We start from the raw sequence: 7,850 nt of genomic DNA, 5'->3' as shown, positions 1-7,850 counted from the left end.
CTTTTTTCTTAACCTCAGAGTATTTAAGAGAACATTTTAATGATTTTTCTGGGCAGATAATATTTTGGTTATCCTTTAAAAATTATTAATCTTGAATATTGTTTCATTGTGTTCAGAGACCGTGTCCTCTTTATGATTTTTGATTTTTAGAATTTGTCTAGTTTACCTTTGTAGCTCAAGGCAGGGTCATTCTTTGGAGATTGTCACATGTATGCTTTATGTGCACGTAATTTCATTAGATTTTGTATGTATTTGTGTGTTTATGTGTATTGTGTATGCCCATATGTAATATACATTTACATATGATCAAGTTTAATTATGTTATCAAATCACTTACTTTTACCTAGTATCTAAAGGATGTGGCCCAAACCTTCCACCACGTGGTTTTATCAGTTTCACCTTGTTTTTCTATCCACTGTTGCTCTCTGTCTTCCAAAGCCATGCTCTGAAAGGCCTAAAGAATCATGATTTTTATTTACTTTAATTTTATCACTAGTTAATACACAGATGTGTCTCATTGTTAAAAATGCAAACAAACAGAAGTCGAGTTGAAAATCACTACTCAGCATTATTACATTAAAGCAGCAATGAGATACCATTTTCTCAACAACAGAACGGCAACAGTTTTAAAAGATTGGTAACATTCCAGGGCGCCTGGATGGCTCAGTCAGTTAAGTGTCTGCCTTTGGCTCAGGTCATGATCCCAGGGTCTTCAGATCGAGCCCCACATTGGGCTCCCTGCTCAGTGGGGAGCCTGCTTCTCCCTCACTCTCTCTCAAATAAATAAATAAATAAATAAAACCTTAACAAAAAAAATAGTAACAGCCCATAGTGAGCCCTGTCACGGGTGAGTGTGCCCCTGGGACAGGTCCTAGAGCATGGTCCGGGGAGTGGTAGAGATACAAGAAATGTGACTTGTTACTAGGGGTGCCTGGGTGGCTCAGTGGGTTAAAGCTCTGCCTTCAGCTCAGGTCATGAACTCGGGTTTCTGGGATCCAGCCCCACAGCGGGCTCTCTGCTCAGCAGGGAACCTACTTCCCTTCCTCTCTCTCTGCCTGCCTCTCTGCCTACTTGTAACTTCTGTTTGTCAAATAAATAAATAAAATCTTAAAAAACAAAACAAAACAACTTCAGATATTGGTTGTGACATTTCAAAGTTTGGTAGATGTTAACCAAGTTGTTCACTTGGAAAGGTGTTTTGTTTTCTTTTTTTAAGTTTATTTATTCACTAAATAACCTCTACAGCCAGCATGGGGCCTGAACTCCGGACTCCGAGGTTGAGAGTCAGATGCTCTTCTGATTCACCCAACAGGGGCCTCCTTTACCCAAAGAGTTTTAATCACTCTGTGTCAAAATCGCTGTGCTTTGAGCACCGCACTCCCTAGCCCCCACCTAAGAGGGAGGGAACTCCGAGCCAGGGTGTCCTCTGCCTCCATCAGGACCCTGTGAAGGTTCTGGGTTGTTGGAAACGCGAAGGCATTGGCTTCTGGCTCGAATGGGTTTCCCTGGAGCCTTGCACTGTGCCCACGGCACCTGCGTGCTTCCTTCTAGTCGGGGGGCCTGTGCCAGGTGTAGGTTAAGGAGCCCTTTGTGTGGTTGGGTGTGCAGGTGCCCTGACCCACCCGAAGTTTTATCATCACCTGAGGAGTGTGTCAGGTCCTTGAATCAAAGAAGGGTCACTGGCCTCTCTGTCTCCTTCCCAGACCCCAGGAAATCCCCCTTCCCAACATCACCCCTCTTCCCTTGCCCCTTCCAAGACTCCTCACCTTATCCCTCAGTCTGCCGCTTCATAGTTTATAAAAGCAGAAAGGCCTTTGCCTACGGGCTCTGTCTGCTTTCTGTCATATTCAGAAATTCCAAGTCCTACTTGGCTCCTAGAGGTGAGGAGACAGGAAGGAACATTTAAGTGTAAAAAGATAGTGCGATGTTTCATAATTTATTTTTTATTTATTTATTTTTAAAGATTTTATTTATTTATTTGACAGAGAGAAATCACAAGCAGGCAGAGAGGCAGGCAGAGAGAGAGGAGGAAGCAGGCTCCCTGCTGAGCAGAGAGCCCGATGCGGGACTCGATCCCAGGATCCTGAGATCATGACCTGAGCCGAAGGCAGCGGCTCAACCACTGAGCCACCCAGGCGCCCCATGTTTCATAATTTATTATAAATTATCCAACCACGGTATCTGCCATTATGATTCCCCCTGAAAGACTGATGCTACTTTATTCTGACCCAGCTCACTTTGCTTGTGCACCCCAGCACACACACACACACACACACACACGCACATGCATACACACGCATGCACACACACGCACGCACACACACTCATGCACGCACCCAGCTCCATTTAAAAAGACAGCTGGAGCAACGGCCACCACCGAGGCCTTTCTCACACCTCTCAGAGGAGCTGCTAACTAGGCTGTCCAGCGCGGTCTCTCCGCAGTTCGTCTCTCCTGCAGGATCTTCAAGGTTGCCTGGCAACCACCAGCAGGTTGGCCTCGCACATGGTTTCCTTAAAGAAAATGGCAGAGCTCTCTCTCCTGTCACAGTGCAAGCAAAGCCTAATTATTGTGAACTGGGAATCAATCACGGAGGGCTTGGGAGCCATGGTGTGGGATGGTAAAAGGGTGTGAAAAGCTCAGAGGAGGGCCTGGAATGGGCACTTGGGTGCCGGGGTGAAAAGAGCCACCATTTCCTAATTTTACCTCTTGCTGCCTGCAGGATGAAACCCAGGGCAGGCTTAGCAAGGGGGCACTCCTTTGGCTCGAGTCTGAACTATGGCTGATGGAATGGGCCACCTTTCATCTGGAGAAGTATCATTTCAAGGACCAGAGACATGGACGTCTTTAAATATTTGTAAGCAAGGGGCGCCCGAGTGGCTCAGTGGGTTAAGCGTCTGCCTTGGGCTCAGGTCATGATCTCAGGGTCCTGGGATCGAGCCCCGAGCTGGGCTCCCTGCTAAGTGGGGAGTCTGCTGGTCCATAGAGGAGAGGGTTTGTTTTGGGGGCAGGGGTGTGAATTCCCAGCAGCACAGGCACGCATTCTGGGGAGAGGGTGTATACAGGTGAGCACTGACGCTTCTGTGACATCTCGTCTTGGACAGGTCTCCATTCCTGAGTGGACGCAGGTGGCTCCGCGTGCGGGCTCGGAGTCTCCCCTCCCTGTACCTTGAGTTCGGAGAACTGGCCATCCTCCAGGCTCCGTCAGCCAGTGGTGGGCATGTTGTGGACATCCTCTTCACACACGGTGGGCATTTCAGCCCAAGGTCTCCTGAATCCATGGGTAAGGTTGGAGCCATAGCAGCTGTGGCTGTGGTTGCTGCTGGGGGCGATGAACACGGAGTGAGGGGTGGGGCGATCTCGTGGAACCGATGGTGGAAAGGATTGGCCCATGCTTGCTGAAACAGGTGGCAGTGTGGGCAGGGGACAAGGCAAGGGTTATAAGTGGGACTTTGCTGTTGGAAGGGGGATGGGAAGATCATGGAGTCCTTGAGAGGAGGTGGGAAAGGGAGGAGTTGATGCCAAAGGATCAAAGCTCGATTCAGTCTTTGAGTGCGTCAAGCTATGGTAAGGACAACGAAGCGGGAGAAGCAGGATCTCGAGGGACCTGCTATTTCACAAGATTTGGTGTGTGTCTGGGATGAGCCAGGTGCTTTCTATTTCACTGTCTCCAGTCATCAAAGCAGAGAATATTATCCCCACTTTACAGGTGAGGAAACTGAGGCACAGGGCAGCCAAGTGACTTGCCCTGACTGACTTAGGAAACAGCAGAGTCAGCAGTCAAATACAGATGTGTCTTCTTCAAATTGCCCTCTTTCCGCCTTGCTGCTGCCCCCCGCCCCCACCCCACAACGGGCGGGGAATCCAGGGACTAAGGGGGGGGCTGCACACACACAGCCTGGGTCCCTTGGTGGTGGGAGTGTTACACCTGAGAGTTTAACATCTCTCGGTTGTGCATTCTTTTTTTTTTAATAGATTTTTCTTTTAAAAAAATAAGTAGAGGGCTAACATAGAGCGAGTACGTGCATAAAGGGCACTTGGGCGGACAGCTGCGTGACGTTTTACAAATGCGTGCATCTGTACAATCATCGCCCAGACCAGGATACAGAACATTCCCAGCAGCCCCAATGCTTTCCTTCACACAAATCAGAACGCTATTGGAACAGCTAAATATATACATTAATGGGTCATGTGCCACTAGATAGAGCCTAACAAGATTTGCTAACATAGGTACTGTGTTTTCTCTGCAAATGCTATGGTTTCCAGAGCCCAGAAGTGGAGGGAATGCGGTGATGGTACAGCAGATAAGATCCGGAAGCCCAGCATTTGAGATGATTAATGGTCCCTGGGCTACAGCTTTCTTCCAGTCTGATATGGACAGAGGGCAGCCTTGTTTAAACTCTCCCTGTTCCAGCCCTCCTCCCACCCCCCACCCCCAACCATGCTTCTCTGTTATCTCAGCAAAGTCAGAATTAACCCTTCTTTAAGCTACTGGGAGCCTTAAAGAAAGTGGGTCATTGATAGAAACCCATCTCTTAACAAAGTCAAAGAGGAATTTCTCAGGTGTCACCTGGGAAGCCAAGAACGCTACCTTATAGCCCTTGGGGCATGAGGGATTTCATTCTCCCTGGCAGGTGTGGGGGACCCCTCAGCCCCCTGGTTTTGAGGAGGTGAGCAAGGAGGCCTGGGTGGCCCTGTGTGGAGGATGAAAGTGCCAGATGGCTGGGCAGGTGTTCCAGCTGACTTAACAACCTTATCAGATGTCCCGAGGGGCCCAGCCCTCAGCAGAGAGTGATGTTTTGTGAAGGCAGCAGGGGAAGGTATCCCCACTTTTCCTTTCCCTCTTGCCATCTCTTGAACCTGTCCCATGTTAGTCAGAAGACCACCCATTGGTTCTTAGCAGCTCGCTGTCCCTCTGTCCCCCTTATTCCAGATCCCTGGCAGAGGCTGTGGGCCAGGTCCCTTGAGGGACCTTGGCTGTCTCCCAAACTCACCAATCATGGACTGGCAAAAGGGAGGGGAAAATCGTGCCCTGGTGGACTGTGAGGTAAGATTCCTGTTGGAGTGGAAGGTGACTTGTCCTACTACGGTCATGTGGAGGGTTTTGGCATCCCTGGACAGCCACATCCTAGCTGCTCTGCCCTCCTGTGCACCCTGGGCTTGCATCCTTTAGCTTTTGCCAGTGGGGTAGATGGAAGGAGAGAGGAACACTGGGTGACCTCACCCTGGAAGAAGTGGCCAAGCTTCACCTCCCAGCTACTGTGGCTATCGGTCCCATATCGCAAATGTCCCTTTTCAATTGCAAGTGCCCACCCCCAGCATCTTGGGACAGAGCCCAGTTCTTTATGATGATGTTCTTTTCCTATATTCCTATAGTCCTTTGGAGACTAGGGAGGCTGGATGCCCCCAGGATCACAATCCTTCCCAGCACCCCAGCTCCTACAAAAGATAGAAAGGAGTATCCAGGGGCACCTGGGTGGCTCAGTGGGTTGAGCCCCTGCCTTCGGCTCAGGTCATGATCTCAGGGTACTAGGGTTGAGCCCCGCATCAGGCTCTCTGCTCAGCGGGGAGCCTGCTTCCCCCTCCCCCTCTGCCTACTCGTGATCTCTCTCTCTGTCAAATAAATAAATAAAATCTTAAAAAAAAAAAAAAAAAAGAAAGAAAGGGTCAAGGTGGCTCCCTGAACACATGTGTTCTCCACCTGCCTTCCCAAAATCCCATGGCGAAGTCAGTGATGTACAGAAGGACCCATGGTCCAAATGTATAGCCCTGTAATGATGCAGGAAACAGGAAGAGGGGTCAACCGTGCATTAAATGATTAGCAGATTTCCAGAAGGAAGATCGTAATGGGTAGTACTAAGCAGAAGTAGCTGAACACCCTCAGTGCCGTGGAGGACAGGGCTGTCTCTTCCCCAGAAAAGCTCCAAACTCAGAGTCTGCCAAAAAGAGTGGCTAGCGGCTTGATGTCTGTTCTGGGAGGAGGTGGGAGAGCTCTTCTGGGCACAGGCCCCTGGGGCTCCTGCTGTGTTTGACGGTGTTCTGGAGCAGTGGCTCTCAAACCCCACTATCTTCTGGAATCCTCAGAAAGTTCTGGAATACACCAGGCCCAGGGTGTACACCTGATCAATTAAATTAGGATTCAGAAGCTCTAAAGCTCCCTACGGCATTCACTTGGCACCCACGGCTGGGAACTGCTCGTTAAGAGGACACACTTGGTTTGGGAATTGGGGGGAGGGGTAAGTCAGCCCATTCGCTGCCTGCTACCCCAAAGAGAAGCCTGCTGGTCGCTAGTGGGGGACTTCCTGGAGACACCCCCTAGCCTAGGCCCTCATCCCCTGGAAAGGTGACCCCGTGTCTCCCTCCTGCATGTCCCTGTCTCTGTCTTCCACAGTCCCCAGATGATCTTCCTAGGGTTTGATGCAAATCCTATCAGACCAATGCCCTCCGCTGCAGACCAAGCCCAGGCCGTGGAGACTCTCCAGAAGATTCCCATGCTTTTCCTTCTAGCTGAATTTCCTCCCCTGGCCCTATACTCTGATCCAATGAAGGGCCCACCTTAGTCTTCTTGTGTCCCCTCACCACCCCCAGTGCCGGCTATAGCCACGTGATCTGTGTATAAGAGATGTGCACAGGGAGGACTTGTTTTGCTGAACCGAGCTTAGCCAAGTGCAGTGTCTCAGGGCCGTAGAATGAAGGAAACCTCATTTGTCCTCGCTGAGCTGCTCTGGCCATGGATGGCCTGTTCTGAGGGTCAAAGGGGGATTACAAGCAGCTTGAAAACTCAGCATTTGCCTCAACTTACCATTTTATGCCATTGCTGGTGTTTTATTTTGAATACTTACAGTATAAAAATCTGTACTGAGGGGGGCACCTGGGTGGCTCAGTGGGTTAAAGCCTCTGCCTTCAGCTCAGGTCATGATCCCAGGGTCCTGGGATCGAGCCCCGCATCGGGCTCTCTGCTCAGCAGGGAGCCTGCTTCCTCCTCTCTCTCTGCCTGCCTCTCCACGTACTTGTGATTTCTGCCTGTCAAATAAATAAAATCTTAAAAAAAAAAATCTGTACTGAGGTTGCCAATCATTAAAATAAAACATGGTCCTTACAAATGGAAAACACCAGAGAAGTGTATGAAGTAGAAAGTGCACCTCTCCAGGACCCTTCCCAGGAGTAGCCATTGTCAACAGATCAGTGTTGAAACTTGCTGACTTTTTATTACCCGGGGAAACTTTTCTCCCCCACATACTGCTTTCTCCACGAACCGTAGTCATGACTGTGTTCTCTAGGCTACACTGGCTCATAGGTCCCCCTCCATTTGTTGAACCGGGGTCCCCTCTCGGTAGCTGGGCTACGTCATTCCCAACTCGCGCTGTAACATTTTTAGTTTGCGGAAAAGTAAATTATCGAATTGACTCATGAAAAAAATGGGAACAGGGACGCCTGGGTGGCTCAGTGGGTTAAGCTGCTGCCTTCGGCTCAGGTCATGATCCCAGGGTCCTGGGATCGAGTCCCACATCGGGCTCCTTACTTGGCAGGGAGCCTGCTTCTCCCTCTGCCTCTGTCTGCCATTCTGTCCGCCTGTGCTCGCTCTCTCTCCCTCTCTCTCTGACAAATAAATAAATAAAATATTTTAAAAAAAAGAAAAAAATGGGAACAAAAGAAAGAGCGTTCTGTCTCTCACCCAAGCCCGCCCACCGTGCCATTGTTATGTCCCAACATTGTTCTTCCCGTATGGTTTTGCTAAAACATTTTAGACTTGGCGTATACAGTTTGGGTCCTACTCTGACGCTTCCTTCACCATAAACTTACACAATGTTATGAGTCAGCTGTCCTTATTGTTGGCTTTGGAAGCTGCTTT

At 49.6% G+C, this 7,850-nt stretch overlaps 1 long non-coding RNA gene across 1 annotated transcript; it reads left to right on the top strand.

The window, feature by feature from the left end:
• The first annotated feature begins 3,102 nt into the window (after positions 1-3,102).
• LOC309867314 lies at positions 3,103-7,053 on the top strand. The gene is made up of 3 exons (XR_014313107.1): positions 3,103-3,281; positions 4,932-5,045; positions 6,390-7,053. It is a non-coding gene; the product is annotated as an uncharacterized lncRNA (long non-coding RNA).
• Positions 7,054-7,850: the final 797 nt, after the last annotated feature.

This window comes from Mustela nivalis (assembly GCF_964662115.1).
Source record: "Mustela nivalis genome assembly, chromosome: 6".
NCBI classification, from domain to species: domain Eukaryota; kingdom Metazoa; phylum Chordata; class Mammalia; order Carnivora; family Mustelidae; genus Mustela; species Mustela nivalis.
Note: the sequence above shows the minus strand (reverse complement) of the source record. Positions and strands in the feature narration are given on the sequence as shown.